Source organism: Schistocerca cancellata, chromosome 2, assembly GCF_023864275.1.
Source record: "Schistocerca cancellata isolate TAMUIC-IGC-003103 chromosome 2, iqSchCanc2.1, whole genome shotgun sequence".
Classification (NCBI taxonomy): domain Eukaryota; kingdom Metazoa; phylum Arthropoda; class Insecta; order Orthoptera; family Acrididae; genus Schistocerca; species Schistocerca cancellata.
The window spans coordinates 410545613-410567756 of record NC_064627.1 but is presented as its reverse complement, the minus strand read 5'-3'; the positions used below and the strand labels follow the sequence as shown (position 1 = coordinate 410567756).

Below are 22144 nucleotides of genomic sequence, written 5' to 3'. Positions count from 1 at the left end.
GCATAATACAAGAAGGAGAATATAAAAAGTAGGTCGTAGGAAGAGATTGTTGAATCATTTGAAGACGATATTCCCACTGTGGAGCAAAGTGTAACAAGAACTCAGCTACAAAATTTGACATCATCTTTCACAAAAGAGCTCAGAAATGTGGATGCTTTGGAAAGTGGAAAAAGAGAAGGATTATATGTGCAAACCAATAAAGAGTTGCTGTACTCTGTTCATTATTGTGTTATGCATTACTGTGTTACATCCGTTATCATCCAGTATGAGTTATTTTTCTTTGTAAAGGATAAAGAACGCCCTGTCCTTAGCGTACCAAACCTTCATGATTCTCAAAGCTGCAGACGATTCAGAAAGCAAGTCCACTCGTGCGTGGCCAGTCATTCCCGCCTTCGCTGTCTGTTTCCCTGTTGCATCGAGTCCTTTGACACCCGGACTCGACCGGGTACCCGATCGAACCGCCGTCCCCGACGGCGCGTCGCGCCTAGCGCATTGTATCCCAGGTACGGCTGAACTCGACTATCCGCGGTGCGTGCGGCATAGCGGAGCGGCCGGCGGCAGAAGGGCTGGGACGGGTAAATGTGGCGTGATGCACAGCTCTGGTTAATTGCTGTCGGTGTTCGCTAAAGTGGAACAGAGAGATTAGGCTACAATATTGACCACCGTATCTGCATACGACACAGCAGAGCAAAACGGTACATCTTTCTCCTCCTCCGCCACGAGGCCGAAACAACACCGAAGAGGCAAAGAAATCTGATACACCTGCGTAATATCGTGTAGGACTCTCGCAAGCATGCAGAAGTGCCGAAACACGGCGTGGCATGGAGTCGACTAACGTCTGAAGTAATGCTGGAGGGAACTGAAACCATGAATCTTGCAGGGCTATCCGTAAATCCGGAAGAGTACGAGGGGGTGGAGATTAGTTCTGAATAACACATTGTAAGACATCCCAGATATGATCAATAATGTTCATGTCTGGGGAGTTTGGCTGCCAGTGGAAGTGTTTAAACTCAGAAGACTGTTCCTTGAGCCACTCTGTAGCAATTCTGGACGTGTGAGGTGTCGCATTGTCCTGCTGAAATTCCTCACGTCCGTCGGAATCCACAATGGACATGAGTGGATATAGGTGATCAGATAGGATGTTTATGTACGTGTCACCTGTCAGAATTGTTGGACCTGCTCTTGCAGGATCGTCTTCCGGCCGCGACGATGTCGGAGCTTTGATGTTTTACCGGATTCCTGATATTGACGGGACACTCGTGAAATGGTCGTACGGTAAAATCCCCACTTCATCGCTACTTTGGAGATGCTGTGTCTCATCGCTCGTGTCAGACTGTAACATCACGTTTCGACTCACTCAAATCTTGATAACCTGCCATTGCAGCAACACTAACCGATCTAACAACTGTGCCGATGTTGCCTTATATAGGCGCTGCCGATCTCAGCGCCGTTTTCTGCCTGTTTACATATCCCTACAATTGAATACGCACGCCTGTACCAGTTTTTTTGGTGCTTCACTGTATAACGGATGCACTGTCGCTGCTTCATTTGGACTATACTCAAGATTACTACGTGAAACGTATCACCAAGGCAGCTGGCAAGTGACTCTCATACGAACCCTAAATTACCAGGAGAGAGATCGAGAGCGCTATAGCGCCAGTGAGATGCGGCCAGGGAGACTTTGCACGTATTTTTACGCTGTACTATGAAAAAGTTGCTATACCTCTACTTTTGGCTGTACCGTATCGCTCTTCGCTTGTCGGACGTCACGTATCAAGTCGAGGTTTATGACTACCAACGAGACAAAAGCTCTGTGTCTTCATCCATGTCCTCCGAATGAAGCCCTGCTATATACCAGAAGTGCCGATCGACGATATTGACGGCGGTAGGATCAACAAAACTAAGGACCTCCTCGACGACGGCGAAGATCGTAGCGAACAGGATCAAACGGACATAATGCGAGAGCCCGCCAGCGCTGCCATACACAGGAACACTGACCAGATCTAGATCCTGGGTGCTGGAGTCGGCTCCAGTGACGTCTGAAACAGGGAGTCTCTATTTCTTCAGGATAGACAGAAACGGCGTGAACTGAAGTGCGTGGAGTTAGGCGCAGTGATTAGCATCACTGCCTGCCGCGCTTCAGGTCGTACTTTCAGCGACCGCACTCAGTTATCTGTTATTTAGTGTTTATCATTTGGTGAAGGTTCTTGAAATATCTTATGTTCGTAATGTTCGTATATTCTGGAGTATTCAATGTTTGTGTAAAAACCTGTACTCAAATGGTTCAAATGGCTCTGAGCACTATGGGACTCAACTGCTGAGGTCATTAGTCCCCTAGAACTTAGAACTAGTTAAACTCAACTAACCGAAGGACATCACACACATCCATGCCCGAGGCAGGATTCGAACCTGCGACCGTAGCGGTCTCGCGGTTCCAGACTGCAGCGCCAGAACCGCGCGGCCACTTCGCCCGGCAACCTGTACTCCCCGTCTATGAGGACCATTCCGTTCCGGCTATACGTTTGTAGTCGTAATAAACGGTCTATCTGTGCCAAATGTTGTCTCTCATTGACGATCTTTCGCCCGCATCTCGTGGTCGTGCGGTAGCGTTCTCGCTTCCCACGCCCGGGTTCCCGGGTTCGATTCCCGGCGGGGTCAGGGATTTTCTCTGCCTCGTGATGGCTGGGTGTTGTGTGCTGTCCTTAGGTTAGTTAGGTTTAAGTAGTTCTAAGTTCTAGGGGACTGATGACCATAGATGTTAAGTCCCATAGTGCTCAGAGCCATTTGAACCATTTTTTGACGATCTTTCAGTTTTGGCTTGATTTGGATTTCGGTGCAACAGTACTAATGTTTCAAAAACTGTTCTGGTTCCTCGCGCTCCGCATGATAAACAAGGTGTTCGTGTGCAAGTAAATGAGGAAAATTATCAAACTAACAAATGACAGAATAACAAGAGATTTCTTTCAACTGCCTATTCAAGAGGATACATATAACCAGACAACAAGAGGGACTGCAAGTACTATGGGGAGGGCAAAGAAGCTAAATGAACGACCTGGTTCGTCTCCCACATGCAGAGACCTACTTCTTCATGTAGCTTGCTGCCGGTTTTGGCACACAAGCGTACCTTGTCCACGGGTACGTGTTGAGTCGAACCGCCCTTTTCAGGCACTATTGCTGATGACCAATAAATTTACTCTTCTAAGTACCCAGCTGAGACACTACATAATCTCACGGTTTGCTCCGTGAGACCTTATAAAACTTATTCTTCTGTAGGAAAGCAAGATCGTTAAACCATGCAGTCCAGGGATGTGCTAGCCTCAGTAATGTTTCCTTTGAGTGCTACTTGTAGTCATACTGTGGATACGCTACGGCTCCCGCTTTGAAGGTTGTTGACCCTGTCACCCAAACTTCACTGTCAGCAGCTGGACCTCTTCATCTTCGTATGGCCATTTCAGTATTATCAGCAATTCTGATACTTAATTATCAGTTCTCCCTGAAATGTTATCAGGATGTAAGCTATAAACCTAATTTTGTCTGATTAGTTGCATTATCATTAAGCAGAATATTCTTAAAATCTGATATAAATCTTAAATCAGTTGATGCAGTTATGTTAATTTACATCAACATAAGTACCTTCTAATTCACACTTGAGTGCCTGGCAGAGGGTTCATACGATTCCTCTACTGTTCCATTCTCTAACAGTGTGCGGAAGTAACAAACACTTAAATTTTTCCGTGCGAGTTCTGATTTCTCTTATTATATACCCCGGTGTAGGTGGATGTCAACAAAATGTTTTTGCAGTCTGAGGAGAACGTTGGAGATGGAAATTTCGTGAATATTTCCAGCCGCAATGAAAAACACCTTTGTTTCAATTATTTCCACTTGAACTCTCCTATCACATCCGAAACCCTCTCTCCTCTGTTTCGAAACAATACAAAACAGTCTGCCCTGCTTTAGACTTCCTCGATGTCCTCAGTAAATAATATCTGGTAAGGATCCCATCCTGCACAGCAGTACTCCAGCAGAGGCCGGACAAGCGTAGTGTAGGTAACCGCTTTAGCAGACCTGTTGCATCTTCCAAGTTTTCTGCCAGTAAAAGACAGTTTTTAATTTGCCTTCCCCACAACATTATCTATAAAATCGTTCCAGTTTAAGTTATTCTTAATTGCAATTCCCAGGTATTTAGTTGAATTGATGGCCTTTAGATTCGTGTGGTTTATCGTGTAACGGAAATTGAACGGACTCCTTTTAGTACTCATGTGGATGACCTCACACTTCTCATTATTTAGTCAACTACCACTTTTCGCACCTTACACATATCTTGTCTAAATCATCTTGTCTTGCAGTTGGCATTATTAGACAGTAAATGACAGTAAATTCTGCAAACAATGTAAGGGGACTGCTCTGATTGTCTCCTAAATCCTTTATATAGATTTGGAACAGCAGAGGGCCTATAACACTTCGTTGTGGAACGTCAAATGTCACTTCTGTTCTACTCGATGATTTTCCACCGTTTACTACGAACTGTGACCCTTCGCTTACAAAACCAAACATCCATATTAATTACACCCAAATTCTGATGGTCGCTTGTTTGCTTGGGCTACCCTATGAGTGTACTACTGCAAAACAACATTGTTGTTTTACAACATCCATGTTACTGTTGTCTCATTATAACGTCGACACATAGCTGACTCCATTGGATACCATATGGAAACACTGATATTCGAACGATGTGGGAGGCGAACATCACCTTAGAACTTTTATTTGGGCTTCTTGAGAGCATCCTACAGTCTAAATGAATAATAAACTTACATTATCTGTGCTTTATCAAACATGTCCCTTGTCTTGTTTGACAGAATGCTATGGAATTGCGTTACAGAGCACGGAATGGTGCTCGTCAAACACTCCGGAACAACTGCTGGAAGAACGCGGGCTAGTGGCTGCGAATTATACACTTACAGGATCATATTGTATAACTCATCGAAAATAAAGGCCCTCTTATTCATTTGGTTATGAATCCACTCTCACTGATTATGTTCCGATGACTGGCTCCCCACAGGCGGCAGTGGCAATGCAGCGCGTCCTATGATCACAACCGTTCAACAGTAGATGAAAATTCCAAGCTTCTGTTGAGCCAAATTTATCACTGTACACTCTCTGCCCACATTGCAGTGCACACATCGTTTGTTGTAACGCGTAACACGGCTTCAGAGTGCGTTAATGAATAACGTCCCAGTAATTATAATTACACTAATAGTCAGCTACTAATAAATTATCATACACTGCTTTTATTAGCCCTGGCTACGAGACATCAAAAGGCTCTATGAACAAATATGCCCACTATATTTCTGTGCTGCGTGTGGAACTCCCCAAGGCAACAAGGCACAAAAATGAAAACCCATTCAAGAAGGCAACAAGCATTGTAACTATCACACATACGCTAATGAGCCAAAACGTTACGACCACTGCCCAACACTTTGCGATGCTGCCTACTTTTGGGTCTTCATACGATTGTAGCAGGCAAAGTTTGTTTATAGTTATCGTCAGTGAGAGTAAATTTCGCTGTAGGAAACTTCCAAATAGGATGCTACGTTGCATCGAGCTGTAGCAATAACTCGGCAAAAGGAATCAGGCTATCAGTCGGAGACCTAAATGTTTACAAAACTATAGGAGAGAGAAATGAAAACTAACTGTGTGGGGAGTAAGTAATTAGAGCTGCGATATCGTGGTTTTCTATTAAGTATAAGTGCATATGTCTTGTCTGAGATATACTTGGAAGACTTTGAGGACTCGCAATTCGAGATGACTAAAGCTGATACAAGGGAGCTTTAAGAATGGAATGCAGTTCTTCTGAAATTCAACGCTCGTAATCTACTCGTAATCTGAAATATCAAAAAGCGAAGACTGACCATAGCAAACAGTAGTGACGATGAGCTTCTCATATGTATTTTCAAGTTTTTTGGCATATATTTTTACGATAAAAATGCTAATGTTAAGTAAAATTTATAATGTTGTCTGTAAACTACTAATCGCCGCGATCTGATATTAGTCTCTTCAGTACCATAAGGCATGGTAGTTTTGTAAAGATACCAAATTAACAACTAGCGAAATGAGTTCTGATTAAAATTGTGGACGCTCAGTAATTTGTATACCGCTGCTATCTTTCTGTACTTCCTGTCAACGACATGGCTAGTAGAGCTCGTTGTGTATAATGTTGTCAGTAAAATATTTTTGCATTAAAAATACTACAAGATACAATTATTTCAAGAAATATGGCCACTTCTCTGATGTAAGCATTCAAGCTGTACGTGCAATGATGTGTTATGTAATGATACATACTGCAACATTAGCTTTATAGCGGTGTGCAACGCAGACGTTAAATTGTCATGTTACTGAAAATTGTTTGATAACTTGATACATGTATGTGCTGTAGGCTGCGTAATGTTATTAAAATGGCTGCTGAAAAGCTGCTTCAGATTTAATTTCCCTCTGAAAATTTTGATTCATTAAATAATAGAGTTCCTTAACTACGTTCATTATTAATGAAACTTCTGAACTACAAAAGGAGATATGTAATAGAACTGAATACCTTATTGTAAATTTGGAATTGCAAAACGAAGAGCTAAATGCAAAGGCGAGGGTTTATACTAACGTCACTTTTGTTATTCAGAAAATTCACAAGTCATATCTGTGCTGTAGTATATGTGTCACCATTTGCATACGACTGAATGATATATAAATCATTCTTATGTATCCAAACATAAAAAGAAAGTTGAGAAAGCTACCATGAAGGGAAAGCAGAAAATGTTTCTTCAGCGAGAGCAGAGAAACTATTTACAAAGAGTCTCTGCATGAAATCCCCAGAAACGGCCAATGAAATTGTAAGATTTGCCCTAAAAGTGAAACGTGCTGTTGGTGCAAAGGGTTAAGAGTTTTTGAGAGGTACAAATGACCTACTGCCATCTGCAAGAACATTGAGGAGGAGAACTGAATCCTGTACAGTTGCACCAGGCATCCAGTGTGGCATTAACGAGAGATTAGCGTGAACCTTTTCTCAAAATGTGTGCAAGGATGGCTGTGTATACTTTCATTGGATGAAATGGAAATAATATCATTTTCAGAATATGACAAGCTTTTAAAAAGACATCTAGATTTTTCAGATAAAGAATTTAGTAGTTCCCTGAAGTTGAAGCTAGCCAGAATTGTTTTCGTGATGCGAGATACGTCAGTGCATGCTGGAGACAAGTAGTAGCATATTTCTAAATGGGAACTCAACCCTCTCTGCTAAACTGTGGCAAAGAAGGTAACTGAACGTTTATTCAGGCAGGGATTTATAGCAAACTGGATCTGAAATGATATTTAATGTTGGCATATGATGAACACTTGGAGTTATTTCTATTTGTAGCCAAGTGAACCGCAAAATTAATCACACCTACTTGCTTTATGAGATTTTATACTTTGCTGCATATGTACCTCGCATTTAAAAAATATATATATATTCGGAACTGTTTGATATCGAAAGTGAGTCTACTGCGAAAGAGATCACTTTTTGTAGTAATATATTGAACTTTTAGGAAAAATTCGACATATTGAAAATTTAGGAAAAATTCAAGGGGAGCGTGGAACTGCTTCTGGTTTTCAGTTTGTCAGTAAGTGAAATGAAGCCAGACGCATTTGCAAAAATGAGTGTTCCAATCACTAGGAATTTACTGAATCATACTGTGGCTTCGGGTGTGCATTGTCAGATATTATTTCAAAAGAGAATGTAGCAACTAACAAATTTGTAAACGGTGTTAGTATGTGGTACGAAAGTCTCTTTGTAGAAACCAGATAAGATGATGCACTGTAGACAGATCTTGAAATGATACGAATAAAAATTCTCGGGTTTCCAAAAGTTTTAAGTAATTAAAATTGCACGAGCTTTCAGTCAAACACTTCATGACCATTTTTAATTGGTATGACTAGCTGCCGGCTATGACGTAACTAGTGCCCGCGGCTTCGCCATGTACAGACATATGGTAACTCGGCGTTCGACATGCCCACTTCAGCCGCGCCATCGTCGGATCACGTCGTGCTGAGCTGCAGGCCACCGTCTCTAATAGGGTGTTATTGGCAATTTTTGTTGCACTGGCTTCAATAATTACGCATCGCAGAAGCCGTTTGTGCGAGCCACGACGGACGTTTGGTCAAATTTTATCCGGTGTCCGTTTTCTAAAGCATGCTCAGCTAAAGCAGATTTCTCGGGGTAGTGTAAGCGTAAAACTTCTCACGCTCTTCCTCGCGTTTTTCCACAGTGTGTACTATCAGTACGAGATAATACTGGCCACATTCGCAAGATCTCTTGTAGACCCCAGGCTTTCTGAGGCGTGATGCCTCTCTAACTGGTCTCTGTAACTGACGAATTTTCGTCGGAGGCCTGAAGACCGATTTGATCTTGTGTCGTTTCAGCAGGCAGCTTATACTGCCCGACAGGGAGCCACAGAATGACAAGAAAGCAAATTTCTCTTTCTGGTCCTCGTCGGTGGTCTTTTTGTGAAACTTGATTCAAATCACTTCATTTATTTGACGGAGGTTATAGGAATTGTTCCAAAGGGCCATGCGTAGGTGGCTCAGCTCACGGAGCAGGTTATCAGAGTGTGATATCTTTCTTGCATGATGCTCCAATGTTTGGAAAACAGCGTGCTTTTGTGCCGGGTGATGATGGCTGATGGCGTCTAAGTACGGATCGATGTGGGTGAGTTTTCTATAGACGCTGTGGCCAAGGCATCCACGTCGTTTGCGGCGCACGAGAACGTCGAGGAACGATAGAACATTGTTTTTTCTACTTACATGCTAAACTGGATGTTACAGTTAATGCCGTTCAGTTGTTCCGAGAACTCGTAGAGTTTCTCAGATGCGCGGGACCAAACGAAAAACGTGTCGTCAACGTATCGAAACAAAGTTCTAGGCTTTAACGGCGTCGTGTCTGACGTAATATCCTCAAAATTCTCCTTGGAGAGGTTTTCAACAGCTGGAGCTAACGGACTACCCATTGCAACTCCGTCAGTCTGATAATAAGAGTTTGCCTAAATAGCTCGACCACTTCACCTACAAAAACTGGGATATTAGGTACAAACAGCCTTTGACAGGCTCATTCGTAAACAGCGCCACCACTTCAAAACTGACCATAATGTCGCCCTCACTAACTGCAAGACGATTAATTTGATTGATAAAATCCGCCGAATTTTTTAATACGAATTTCGCAGTGTCGCTCATGTGGAGCGAGGAGGTTGGCCAAGCACTTCGCCAGCTTGTATGTTGATGAACAAATGGTGAATACAATAAGGCGGAATGGATTCCCGTCCTTCAGGGTCTTCGGTAAAGCATAAGCAGTAGGTGCTATAGGTGCACGTATATCTGGATGCCGCGGGCACCAGTGGCGTCACAGCCAGTAGCTGATGTATGTAAGGGGCGTACCAGCAGCCCAATGGCAGTGATACCATTGACAATCGCCAAGGGGTGCTCGGTCGAAAGCTCGTGTAATTTTGATTACTTGACACAGTTGGAAACGCGAGAACTTTTTATTCAACATTATCGCCATGAGACTCTGCACTGTTACACTAAAATGGTTTACAACATTGAGTTTCAGTGAGAAGAAGGAGTGGAAGCCAATACAAACTGGACCTCAGCTGCCAACTACAACTGCTCTGAAATTATTTGAAGAGCCCTTTTCCAAACAAGTAATTTACTAGATTGTCAACAAACTGCGTTGAATCTTTTTTTTCCAAAATTTCGAGAAACTGGTTATACTCATCCTACGCCCGTCAAATTACGGAATGTAATCAAGTTAATAAATATTGCTCAATATTCGGTCATCTTAATATGAAGCTGAAGATTATGTGTACTTCTTGGATTTTTATTTCTAATCCAAACACTTTGATGATGAGACTGAGTTAGAAATTCAAGATTCGGATCCTACAGGTATTAGTATTATGGAAACAGGGAGGACTACATTATTTATTTGCTTGGGTTGTGTATAAACTTATAAGAATTTGTAAGTCAGTCACGTGTGATACATACACGGAATCAATTCGTTCCCCTCATCTTCCAGGCAGCACTTCTCATGAAAGTATTCCAACTGTTAATGAAGGAGCACTGATGCATCCAACAAAGGCTACCTTTAACGTTACACACTTCTGATCAAGTTGTGGAACTTCTTTTGAAGACTTTTCTTTCCCTGGGAAGCTGCGCAGTTTTTCTGGGGATATAAATGTATGATTCAGTTGCCAGTAAAAGATCTGTCCTAGTAAAAGCTAATATGAGGATGAATCCTGACGCTCGGAAATAAACAATGTAGTGCGGTCAAAGAAACTTGCCACATTTGTTTTAAAGGATGCACTTCAATTTTTTATCTGCAGCCTCACGTTCACTACTGTCTAGATTATATTCTATGTAAATAAACGGCTAATTACAAAACAAGCTTAGTGAAGAAGTAAGACAAAACTCCAAGATTATTTTTAAAAGTTAAAATAGTTGTCAGTATGTGCCTATATGTACACTAGCTTAGTGCTGTTGTAATTTGTTACAGCTCACACTGCCTCTTTTTTTGTGGTACACAGATTATCTGGCAGGTGATTATAGTTAAAGTGCAGCTACCCACGGAGATCTAGCGTGGGGTGCAATTATTTTATGGCAGCAAAACATGGTAGATATGCTAATACGTTAATGAGGAACCGACTTACGCTGTAAAAAATATTAGTTACAATTTTGGCCACCATGTGCAAATCTTGCGCTGTATACTGACATCCACACCGTCATTTGATAACCCATAAGATGACTGAACAACACGATTATCCAGAAGAGAGACTGTGTGCATGGAGCTGTTTTATGTGAATGGCAGCAACTACAGTGCTGTACTGTGAGAGTATCGCCGACTGAAAGGTCTGAGGAGAGGTCCGATGTCATTAAATGGTTTAAGGAAGCTGATAATGAAATAAAACACGGGTGATCTTGGTATGGCACCTGGAAGAGGAAGGCCTCCTATTCCGGAGCAAGTTATTGACAAAGTTGCTGCTGGTGTAACTGACCGTGCTGCATGCTTCCCGGGTAGAGCTAGTGCTTGTACAGTGTCACGGGAACCGTCCATCCTATAGCAAATAGTACGGAAAATGTCAGTCTATTTTACACTACTAATCTCACAAGATCCAGACGGTGCAGCAACTGAAACCTCACGATCTGCACCAATGTTCTTTATTTGCTCTTCGGTTTCTGGAACCGACCGAAGTTGATGAAATGTGGCCGGCTAATATTCTATGGAGTGACGAGGCACATTTTACACTAAAGGTTATAGTGAATACACAGGACTGTGGGATTTTGTGTACTATTAAACTGTATATTGTTTACGGAGAACAATTGCAATCGCCCTATGGGACTGTGTGGTAATAATTTACAACTGTCATTATTCTCCGTCCGTTCTTGTTTGAAGAGAATACACCCAGAGACCTGTCAGGTGTACCGTGACGGCTGTACTTTATAGGGGCCTCCTTATAGAGAATGTGATTCCTCCTTTGGAAGAGCGCTGCTGTGTGGAAACCATTGTTTTCATGACAGCTGGGATAACACCTCATGTCGCTGAAGGATCTCTTTAATCCAAGATTCCACGAACATGTTATTTTCAGAGATTTTCCAAATGCATACCCTGCAAGATCACCTCATAGGTATCCATGCCACTTTAGGCTCTGAGGATACCTAAAAGAACGCGTTTATCAGGAACACGTTCGGTCTCTACCTTTTGCAAAGGCTACAAGAACACTTTGCTCAAATCCCACCGGAACTGTTGCAAACAACTGTTTAGCAGGTACAGCGTTTTTTAGACGCCTCCTGTGCTCATACTGAACAGATTGTCTACGTGACAGTTAATAATAAAATCAACATTATGCGTTTCTCGCTTGTTTGACCTTTTCTGCCCACGTTCTGTTCCTAATCCATTACGTCTTTCTTGCATTCACAGCGCCAGGGTACCACCTGGTGGCCACATATGACACTAGTTTTTTCCAGCCTAAATCGGTTCCACACAAACGCATTAGGATATCTGCTAAGTTTCGTACCCATACGTCAATCACAGCCCACAATGGACCTCTGTGAGTAGCCACCTGATATATACAGCAAGCTAATTTAAACTTATTTCTGAACTCCAAAGATTTCCTGTGTTTCTAGTCATTCATTCAGAGTCAGCTTGTTTCTTCTTTTTGCGGTCTTTCTGTTGTGGTTGGCAGGAGAGCCAACACCGTGTTACTAGAGGAAGCCGAAAGGCACGCGTTTTAGCTCACGCAGGCTGGTGTGAGGTCTGCAACAGGACAAGGAAATTAAAATTTAGAAAAAACGGACGTAGCCGGTGGAATACTTAACTTTAATCCATTAATGGTGAACGTCGCTCTTGACGGTACATGATTCAGTATCAATAGTAACTGGTAATGGCGCCTTGCTAGGTCGTAACAAATGACGTAGCTGAAGGCTATACTAACTATCGTCTCGGCAAATGAGAGCGTATTTTGTCAGTGAACCATCGCTAGCAAAGTCGGTTGTACAACTGGGGCGAGTGCTAGGAAGTCTCTCTAGACCTGCCATGTGGCGGCGCTCGGTCTGCAATCACTGATAGTGGCGACACGCGGGTCCCACGTATACTAACGGACCGCTGCCGATTTAAAGGCTACCACCTAGCAAGTGTGGTGTCTGGCGGTGACGCCACACTTTCGTCATTTTTACGGTCGCTATGTAACTTTTCAGCATGATCTCATAATTCCCAGAATGAGATTTTCTCTCTGCAGGGGAGTACGCACTGATATGAAACTTCCTGGCAGATTAAAACTGTGTGCCGGACCGAGGCTGGAACTCGGAACATTTGCCTTTTGCGGACAAGTGCTCTACCAACTGAGCTACCCAAGCACGACTCACGCCTCGTCCTCACAGCTTTACGGCCGCCGGTACCTCGTCTCCTACCTTCCAAATTTTACAGAAGCTTTCCTTTCTTTCAGGAGTGCTAGTTCTGCAAGGTTCGCAGGAGAGATTCTGTAAAGTTTGGAAGGTAGAAGACGAGGTACTGGCTGAAGTACAGCTGTTGGTAGAGCACTTGCCCACGAAAGGCAGAGGTCCCGACTTCGAATCTCGGTCCAGCACACAGTTTTAATCTGCCAGCAAGTTTCATGATCTCATAGTGTCTTGTTTTGGAACCAATCGTACAAATTTTCTTTGGCTGTGACATATTGCTTTAATATGTTAACATGTCGAATTGTGCTTCTTTATCGTGGCTCAAATTAGATTTTACAATGAAAATATATTTCTTTGTCTCTTACGGATAATGTCATCACATATTCTCATTGATGTTCATGCGCTAGCTATTTTCAGTGTTGAGACTATTTAGTCATCATAACTAGGTAAGAAACTACTGTTTCGTTGTTTTTCGTTGAAAGTGCAACTTAGCACCTTGCGTGAATAGGTAATAAATAGCTCTGTAAATGGTATTTACCTCGCTTTTGTAACTTTTCCCTGTAAAGCTATACTATATAGTTCTCAAGAAAAAGTATGTAGTGGAATTAAAACTGATACCAGTATTTGATAATTTCGGTGGCAACCTCTTTCTGTCTCACATCACTGGAAATGCTGATCTGAAATGCAGTAGTTTAAAGAAAAATCACAGCTGAAAGGACTACACAAATTACTGAAAACAGTAGACAGTTGCCAGTATTGAATAAAATTTTGACTAATGGATTGTACCCTTCAGGCATAAAAATCTTGTGATTATTTAATTGTCAATATTGTTTGTTCTACCTTCCCCAAAAGCCTGCATGTTAGACATCAATTTTTGCCTCTCTCCAGCCCCGTTAAATAAGTTTAATTTATTTTATTATTCTGTTTTTAAATGATAGCATTCCAATTTTACGTGTTTGAGTCTTTCAGTGAAATTAGAAAAATTACTGAGGAATGGTTTTCCGAATATGAAAACATATTCCATGGTTCAACATCGTCATGTACATGGGAACAAATATTATGCTGAAATTTAAAAGCGTTGCAATCGAGAAAGTCTTGTCAGTACTGTATTTAGTCATCTGTTACTACTTTATTTAACAATAGGCAGTAAGTGAACCACATTAAACAGATTCTGAAATAGAAGCTACTGAAAAGTAACACAAATTTCAATTTTCAAAATGTAAAATTGTTTCGACATTAAAGGCAATTCATTAGCAAATATCACATGTTCTGTGTTAAAAGACCTCCTTCTATTTCAAGGTACAAGGAGATGCATGTCATACGAACTATGGCTTAACTGTCCACTGGTTATACAAATAGTTTTAAAAATATATAACATTTTATTCATCTCAGTGTTCTGTAACTCAAGAAGTAATGGTACATTGTACACCACTTAAATGTGCAGAAAGTGAAATGTTTACATATGCTGCACAAAAAGCACCTTCTGGTGTAAGAACAACAAAAGCTGTAGAAAATCTCGGGAACTGGCTATGGCGGCCTCTTGAGACTATTCCCTCATGTGATTCTAGACTCAGTCGCTAGAATGAAGCACTGAACAGTAAACATACAGTATTTTCCCAGTTACACTATCTTCTAGGTACAAACCTTTCCTCTAGTCTAATTTCTGCGTTAGCACTAAATAATTTCGTGAATTTTGTGTAAGACTTGATGTACTTGCTGTATAGCAATTAAGAAACAAGATAACGTTTCACGCAGTGTAAAACTTTTTACATACAAGAAATCCTGATACGTGCGAGTAGAGCTCGCGCCCAAGGTATCCACACAAATTTAACTATGTGTATAGATATCTCTTCAAATCCGGAAATCGATAATTTTGTTGATTTTTGCTTGTTATCGATATCGAGACTGGCAAGATATCAAAATATGTGACATAAATGGCAGAATCATTTACTGCATTGAGGCAGAAGCTTAAACCTCTTACAGCTCCAAGGGACTGCAGACCTTAGTACTTGAGATAAATTTTAGCCTGACACGCCTATAATTTCCTGACAAAAAGGATTATTAACACTCACACAGAAAGAAAGACTGATAGATAGACGGATAACAAAGTGATCCTATATGGGTTCCATTTTTATTGATTTACCGGAACCCTAAGATAAGCTTATACCTGGAATCGAAACCTCAAACTCCAGTATTATAACACAAGACTGCACCCACTGCACTAGCTGTGCCGCATAGCTACAGAGTATTAAGTGAAGTCATTTGTCCCATATATGATTACAAAGTTTCCATGTTGTCTCTCTTTGACGTGCATTTTTCATATGTACAAACGAAATTGTGGTAGATACATTTTTGTAGTGCTGCTATACAAGGACTCGCTCTGTGGTGTCATAGTGTGCGAAATTTGATTCACACTGTATAGACCCCATCGTCTATTGCGAGATTCATTGTCATCTGGTGCACTGAGTGCAAGTGACGCGACTAGGAAACTCTGTAAGCCGAGCAGAGACGAGTGGGGAAATCAACTGAAATAAACGAATTTCAGAAACGGTAGATTATTGTGGCCTGGCACCTGGATACGTGGATCTCGGAAATGGCATAGTTTGGTAGGCTGTTCTCGTGCCACTGCCGTGATTATTTCTGGAAATTCGTTGAAGGACGGTGAAACCAGTAGTAAGTGACAGCGTGTTGGACATCAAAGCCTCGTCACAGAACAAGGAAGTCTGACGGATCTGACGGCGGAGCACCATGCTGGTGCAGGAGTAAGTGTCCTCAAGTGTGTCTCTTGCTCGTTACCGGTATGGAGAGTATGTAGGTGCAGTGCCTAAATGTCACACCACGAGGAGCAGTTCGCGTTTACAGAGCACACAGGGCGCTGTGTGAAGTGCACGCCAGCGTGTGTGTGCTGTTGTTTGTGTGGCTGTGAGGTCGTGAACGCGGCCAGAGCAGCAGGCAGCGTGGCTGGGTGGCCAAGCGCAAACAGGACGGCCGACACCAGGCGGCTGCGCTCTGCAGACCCTCCCAAACGCCAGGCGCTGCGTCACTTAAGCCGCTCTTTAGAGTGCGGCAACTGACGTTGATGTGGATAGGAAATCCAATCGGACGAGACGCAGCACCATAGGCATATGGGACGTAATTTGTGACTATGGTATTCTCCAGCGAACAATGTCGGCTGTATATGGCTCTCAAACCCAACAATTTGTTTTAAAATGGACACACATAAAATTCCTAAGTTATCTGTGTTAAAACGCAGATTTCCCCCCTTGTACACACACTAGTCATATTGTTCTATCTGCAGTGTCCACAAATAAATAATAAAAATATTATAAGACGAAGGAAAGCTCCATGTCCAGTCATTAGGAGCATCAACGCATAAAAGAACACAAAATCGGACAAAGTCACTCCTGAGGAATAGAGCACTTATATTTGCATAACATCGAATACTGCAGAGAAGTTCCTCATTAATTTAATACGAAAGTTCCTCAAGTTTTTACGAAATGCAAAGATGAAAAAGATGTTAACACAGCAAGATTCAAACTGATACTCATTTCTTCTCTAAGAATATAAGATAGAGTGTAACTATATGTTTGTATGTCTGGGATCTCTTTACAAACCCCTTCATGAATTTCTACCAAATTTGGCTCAGAAACAGCAGGCCCCATGAGTACCACCACTATGGGCTTTACAACATTACAGTCCAATAGGAGCATAAATACAGGTAAAAACATATTTCCCTTATTCCTTTATGTAAGCTGCCTTGCAAACCAGGCACGTTGTGTGAGAAAGGTATTGACATGCCTTACTGATCTGAATTACAGAGTAGCTTACGCATCAGGGGTAAGAAGCGGTTTTTCCACCTCCTGATGTGTAGGCTGTCCTACGAGACTGGTGTGTTGTGTTGAACTGCTTTGTGACAATCGTCTTGTGGTAGTAATTATTGTCCTGCATTATAGATGTTTTACAGAAGCTATGTGCGAGGATGGACATACTTTGGGAAATTTTGAGATGGGCAGTGCAGAAGAGGATCATACAGAGGGAGCAGGATGGGATGGATAGGAACAGGGGGAGGGAGGGACTGGAGATGATGAACTGTCAGGTGTTCAGGAAGGGATGCACAAAGGAGGAGGCAGAAGCGGATGGACAGACAGATGGAAGGGGACAGGAGGGACAAAGAAAAGGGAAAGAGGGCGAACAGAAAGTATGAGGGAGAGAAGGACTGGGAGACAGGGTGTGAGGAATGGATGGGAACAGGGGGATATGGCAATGAATAGGGTAATGCAGGCAGGAGAAGGTGTACAGAGAGGGGGCAGGAGCGGATGTATAGGAAATGGGTTAGGACGAGATGGAGAAAGTGAGAAGGAGGAAGAGGAGATGGACAGAGAGAAATGAGACAGGAAGAGCTGATGGGCAAAGAGGGGAGAGAAGGAGATGTGGAAAGAGAGATAAGGGGAGGAATAGATGCCCAGAGAGAGGTGGCAGGAATGAAAGGGCATTCGTGTGAGGAGGAAAAGGCATGAAGAGGGGAGATTGGTGGAAACAAATGGGATGAAGAGTAGGTAAACAGAGGTGGGATTGAAAAGGATATGGACAGTGAGAGGGAGACTAAACACATTTTCGAAGAGAGGCAACATATGAGATGGACAGAGAGGGAGAGCAGGACATGGAAGAGAGGGTATAGAGGACGAGGTGATGCGGAGTAGAAGTGGGAGGATGAGACGGACAGAGAGACAGGTTGAGAAACAGTTGGATACAGAGAGAGAGGTGAGGAGGAGGTTTGTGCGGTATGTGTGTCCATTGTTTACGTGAACAATTACGTATTCTTGGACGAAGCGGAAGTATTTAACTATTTTTCTCAGGCCCTCAGTCGTGGTTACTGATTTTGCGGAATTTTGAAAGCGTCAGGCTGGAATCTTTTTCTGCCAGCTATTGTAACAGTCTATTTTGTAGTGGCCGGTAGCTGACGCCTCTGTGGTTTCGCGATCACTGAAGTATATCTGTGTGTTCCTAATCAATCATGGATCAAGCGGTCGCAAAAGCGTTGGCTCTTTTGTGAGTGATTTAGCAAGGTGTGCGTGGTTAGTGATTAAGAATATAACCAGCAGTCTGTAAACAGACATGGTGTTTAATGGTTTTGAATGCTCGCTCATATACTAAGGAGTTTATCACGATTTAGGACTCTGAAAGTTCGCGATTATGACTGCACAATACCCCATGCAGAAGCTATACCCATCGAAAGGAAGACTCTGTTTTCACTAAAAACTTGAAATTTGTGTAGATTTCACACACGACTATTTACAACATTTACCAATTAATCTGATTTTGCACAATCGGATCGAAATTCATTAGCGTTGCCGATTACACGACTTCGCCTCACAAGAGGTGGTCATAGACTCAAAGAAACGAAAGCATGAAATAATGCGCAAAAAATCTGATTATTTGAGTAAAATGGTAGACAATCATCAGTAATGTCAACTCATACGACGCGCTGATCCTCCTCTATTAACTTGTACCAGTTCCAAACTGGTTAAAAGAAACGAAATGTAATAAATTCTAAAAATCAAATGAAACGAAAATAAATCTCTATCTAAACGTCTCATGGACCAAAGCGGACCTAATGTTACTAAAGTACCGAAAACTGGCGACTTTAGAACTGTAAATTTCCCCCGAGTATGTGAATCATATCAAAGTTACTGAAACCGATTTTCCACGCTTTCTCACGGTTATTAACAATTTCAATGACTCATGCCTCACATACTTGAAACATTCGCCTGTCATTCACCCAGAGAACGCAACAAACGCAAATAATGGCATCCAACAAATGAAATAATAGGGGCTAACTGAAACTAAATGTGTAATATAAATTTTAAACTTGTAATCTAAATGCAGCGTTTGTATTTATTTATTGAAAAAATCTTTCGTCGAAGTTCTTCATTGATTTTAACACAAAACACATTAGCTTGTCAACAAGATATATATCATGGAAAGTAAAAAATTCCACATTTTAGACGATTTTGTGTATTTCAGAAGTTACTTTAGATATTAAACTGAAATACATGCTGTCATTAACTGTTATGGCTCTGAGCACTATGGGACTTAACATCTATGGTCATCAGTCCCCTAGAACTTAGAACTACTTAAACCTAACTAACCTAAGAACATCACACACATCCATGCCCGAGGCAGGATTCGAACCTGCGACCGTAGCAGTCGCGCGGCTCCGGACTGAGCGCCTAGAACCGCTAGACCACCGCGGCCGGCCATTAACTGTTATCACAACAATCGATGACACAAAGTTTCATAGCAGTTACTTTGCTGCAAATGTCTTTAATAATTGCCAAGGAGGTACGTAATATTTGCTAGCCATGAAGTACAGGCGTGCGACTTGTCTTGACCACTCTGTTGGCTCCCAAGCAAGGTACAATGTGGCACTGGGACACTGAGTGTCGCAGGAAAGATTCTGACAGATTCACTATCTGCAATTCATATTGATACTACTCCCCTTCTGTCGTTCATACATAGCAGAGAATTGCATGTCTGAAATTGATGGTCACTAATTCTAATTGAGATAATTCTTTCGCGTGTAGTGTGATATATAGTTATTTACTACACGGATTCTGAGGAAGACCACTGCCTTATGGGAGTTCAAAGACGATAACTTGTTTGAATATTATAAACGTTAAGCTTTCTGTTTCTTAGCAGCAGTTTCTGCCAATGTGTCAATAATCAGACTTCCACTCAATGTCTAAATCGGCAGCAGATGTCTTACGTTATGTTCCAAAATGAAAAGATTTGAGGTCCCATTCGACAATGGCTGTTCCCACCGAAATCCTGATATTTTCAAATACGCCACTCGGGAGATTTCCTGAAAGTCGTATGATTTCGAGGCGACCGATCAGAAGAGCACCACTCATGACGCGTCACAGAAAGCAGAGGTCATGCTGGGCACATAGAAAATTTTCATTGATCGACGCGGTTTAATATTCAAAAAGGATTATAGGATTATGAATTGGTGGTCGTTGCGATACAAGCATCATGATCGAAATGGAACACATCAAAGCAAAATCACTCTTCAACTATCTTTCAATACGTTTTTCATTACGTGCCTTGTGTTCTACACACTGACTGTACTGCAGCGCGCTATACACGCAGCTTCACGAATAATTACTTTCTTGAATTTTCTTGATGGAAAACATTTTGCATTCTTCTTATTGTTTCGTGTAGTTACCCTTCTTCTTTGCTACACTGATGATCCGAAACGTTAGACTCAATTGCACATGATGGCGTTGCGGGCGCGTGACGTGTAAGGAAATAATGTAGGCGAAGCAAGACGAATCTAGAACCATTATAGCGAAGATATGGGTCGTAAATGAGAAACTCCACTGACTTAAACGAATTCGACCAACGGGCCGACTGATACGGCCTGGAGCCTTGGAACGACCATCTAGGAAACGGCTAAACTAGTCGACTGTTCGCGTGCTGCTTTCGTGGGCATTATGGGAAGTGGCTGGAGGATGGAGAGATCCCACGTTGGCTTTCCCGCTCTGTAAGCAGCATAGAGGGCGATATGTCGCAACTCTAACGACAGATTACAGTCATTAAAGGTGAAATGAGAGCTGCAGGCGGCGCTAAGTCATATAAATTCTAAACGATTCATCGCAGCGGCGGACCCAGCCTCAGTGAAGTACAGTGGTGATGCAGGAACAAGTGTTTCAGAGTTCTCCGTTCAGAGCAATTTTCTGAACATTGGGGTTCAAAACAGACCACTCGTACGTGTTATCTTTTTGATCCAATGATATAATCTATGATGCAGTAGGCATGGGATCATCAATAGTGAACAGTGGAGTAACCAAACATGTCACCTGGTCGGATGAATAACGTTCCTGGTTAGACGAGATGGATGGTCAAGTTCGGATATGCCACCATCCAGGTGAACGGCTTGTCAAAACATGCACCGCTCCATGAATGCAGGCCATTGGGGCTAATATTATGCTATACGGGCCATTCACCTCAGATTTCGTGGCAGGTGTAGTAGTAACCAAAGACAGCACGACAACTGTGGCGTAGATGAAAATGCAACCCTTTTTCAATCTTGATATCTTCACCGATGGCGATGGCGATTGCATTTTCCAGCAGAATAACTTTCAGTCTCAGAAGGCCTGAATCGTGCTGCAGTGATTTGTGACGCATGTAGTGAAATTACAGTAATAAGAGAAATTGGAGTTCGTATGAAGGCATTTTGACAGTAAAGGTAAAGACAAATAGTGGTACAACGTACTATCCGCCATGCATCATATGGTGTCTTGCGGAGTGCGTATGTAGATGTAAATGTAGATGTCTAGGACACTTAATGAAGAACAGTTGCGACGCCAAAAGACGGCATATCAGCGTCCACAAACCACCGAATTCCGTTACCTTAGTGGGGACGTCTGGTGCCAAATTCCTCTAGAGACCTACCAAGGATTTGTATCCATGTCACGCCAAATCGCATTCCAAAGCTGGACCACATGATATTAAGCATGAGTTCAAAATGTTTTGGCTCGTCAGTGTATGTCAGGAAGTCTGTAGCATGTAGCCCATTGTTTTCTTATACTACAAAAGTTTTCATGGTATGCGACTTGCCCTGATAGGTGAGCATGGAACAGCGAATACTACTGCCGTTAACAAGTTACTTCGTGTGTACACATCAGTGATTGCACCGACAATTGGAGAAATCTGGGGTTAGTGTTGTGTGTTGTCCTTAGGTTAGTTAGGTTTAAGTAGTTCTAAGTTCTAGGGGACTGATGACCATAGATGTTAAGTCCCATAGTGCTCAGAGCCATTTGAACCAGCCAAATCTGGGGTTATATGGGGATTAGGTCATGGTCAGTTTCATCCCCTAGCGTGGGTAACGTCCTGACAGGCCAAAGACGTGGTTTATGTTCAAACGTAAACTTCTTTAGTTGTCAAAAACTGGCCAACTGTTAATGCTGGTAACAGAGCTACACTTGGATTATGATGCCATCCAAACACAGTCAAAAATCGTGAAAATCAGTTTTCCACGGCAGTAGTGTACAAAATGCCTTGTTCATGGGAACCACTAGACGAAAGATCAACATCTGGCTGAAAGAACTCAAGAGCAGCGGTCGACTCAGCAATACGGATAAATCAGCAGCATATGAACAAGCACTGGAACGCAGGA

At 42.3% G+C, this 22144-nt stretch overlaps 1 protein-coding gene across 1 annotated transcript in view; it reads left to right on the top strand.

The window, feature by feature from the left end:
* Positions 1-22144, top strand: part of LOC126146011 (adenylate cyclase type 3) — a 923811-nt gene that overhangs the window by 547435 nt on the left and 354232 nt on the right. The window lies entirely within an intron of this gene.